Below are 2,288 nucleotides of genomic sequence, written 5' to 3'. Positions count from 1 at the left end.
ACAAAAACGGTAAAAACCGTCTAAGACCCATGGTTCGTATTCAACCATTGAACCCATTCTTTTTCTATCCACCTTTTGGATCTCATATCAAATCAACTATAGCCACTAGGATCTAGCCATAGGCTCGTACAACGAGTTACATATATAGATACACATAATTGTAGACAAAATAATAATTATATATCAAAATATTGATTATTTCCTTCAATAGCAGTTACCATGGTTTATCTGCCCTTAGCCACCTCCTTATGGAGGAATATTTACATACCAAAATAGATATACAATATATCTTCACTTCAAAATAAGATGCATTTTAAGCAAAATATATATATAAAAGATTGCCAGCTTCTTGTACCTTTAAACTCCACCGATCACTACTCCCTTGCCCTTAGGAGTACTTGCTCTTGCTGTATTACATGGAAGAAGGGGTGAGATTCTAAAGAATCTCAGTAGTAACAAATTTCCTTCACGTAATCATACAAGATCACAAACAACATGCTACACAGGCCAAAGAGAACAACACCTTGCATCCAAATATAATCAATGATGCACATACACCATACATCCATATAGCCAATCGCTATCTATTGCGCTCACATTCCAAAATAAATGGAAACCAGCGCATATTGTCATGACAATTATTATCATGCAAAGGCAACTTACATGTTCTCATGCACAATCAGCATAAAGGCACATCCAAGCATGTGGCAATCAATGCACAATCACATTAAAGGAAAAGAGTTACTACCTTTTGCTTTTTCTTCCGCACTCCCTTCCCCTTGTTTCCTTCTTGGCTCCTTTCTTAATGGATTCGAACAAATATCAAATCCTATAAATTATATAGGCAAGGGCAGATTAATATATATATATATATATATCAAGATCATTTATTCCTAGTTTTCAAAAATAATTCAGCAACCTTGAATATTCGGGGTCCTTAAAATTGTAATAGCAACAAGATTTCTTTCATACTTTATAAAATTCCAGCTTTATCAATATCATTCTATCTCCTACTTTAATGTCCCCTAGTTTAAGATTACATTTCCTCTTGAACCCACTTGACCGAAAATACTTCCCCATTTATACATAATCAAATCATTGCCAAGTGATTTAATTTCAGCTGCAACATCCCAATATTAACATCATTCCTCCATTTCGTAATATATGGATATCTTTTGCCCCTCTAAAATGCTCATTTTACTGCAATAAAATTTAATCATTGTTCACAATAAGGCTGGTCCACTAACTAGAATAATATTCAGCATTTGAGAACACAAAACAATAAACTTCAAATCAAATTTCGGTTCCCAAATTCAACAATTCCTCCTCTTATTAAACTTCCAGATTTAAAGAATAATCACTTTCCAATCTATGTAGGATTCAAAAATTCAAACTCATTTTGCCCTTTTCCTATCCAGCGGTTAAGACCATTTAACCAAAACAAAACAATAAGAACTCCTTTTTCTTTTCCCATTAAACCTCATGGCCTTCACTCCAAAATATCATGTAGCATTATTTAATCTTCATAATCATACCATTTCCTTTTCATTTGCCTTTCACGTATGGAGCCCATGCTATCAACATAAACCAATAGAGGTATTGGGTCCAAAGACGTCTTCGAACATGTCATTAAAATAAAACCAACTCCAACACACTTTCATATACATGTGGGTCACAAAATCTCTCTCCAATACCACCAATATTCAACCTTATACCCAAAGAAAAGGGAGTCCGAAACTAACCCCCTGAGTCACCTATCCCCTGTTTCGACAATCAGGTACCAGAGAAAAAAAAAAATAAACACAAACAGCAACATACAAGTGCAGGCACACTCTCACACAACTCCCAATTAATGCTTCAATCAAAGCTTTCATGCGATTCCTAAATTTCTCTCCCTAGGGCTGGATTTTCATTTGTTTCTTCCACTCCCATATAGTCCCAATCAAAGAAAACAAGGACAGAGGAAGGCTTGAAGGACTCACCTTAATCAGAAAAGCACACTTGCATGCAAGAAAAACACCTCTGATTTTTTCTCTAGTAGTTCGTGATGATTCGTCTTCCTCTTCCCCCCCTTCAAGCTCTATCTGTTCGTTCTCCTTCTTAGTCAAGTCGGCAATAGAGGAGAATGAGAAGGGAGAACGTGTTTTGACAGATTAAAAAGGATAAGGGACGTGAAATGACCATCATGCCCTTTGGTCTTCATTTTCTTTTAATTTGATCCTTCTCTTTTTTTTTCCAGGATAGTCAAATAATTCCAGAAATCAAACCTGGATATTTTATATGGATTT

General features: G+C 35.4%; 1 long non-coding RNA gene across 1 annotated transcript; it reads right to left on the bottom strand.

The window, feature by feature from the left end:
• Window positions 1–203: 203 nt before the first annotated feature.
• LOC114732747 (uncharacterized) lies at window positions 204–2,003 on the bottom strand. The gene is made up of 3 exons (XR_003739028.1): window positions 1,983–2,003; window positions 749–829; window positions 204–407 (listed from the first exon to the last, which is right to left on the bottom strand). It is a non-coding gene; the product is annotated as an uncharacterized LOC114732747 (long non-coding RNA).
• Window positions 2,004–2,288: the final 285 nt, after the last annotated feature.

This window comes from Neltuma alba, unplaced genomic scaffold (genome assembly GCF_004799145.2).
Source record: "Neltuma alba isolate B1F8T4 unplaced genomic scaffold, ASM479914v2 tig00012933_pilon, whole genome shotgun sequence".
NCBI lineage: Eukaryota > Viridiplantae > Streptophyta > Magnoliopsida > Fabales > Fabaceae > Neltuma > Neltuma alba.
Note: the sequence above shows the minus strand (reverse complement) of the source record. Positions and strands in the feature narration are given on the sequence as shown.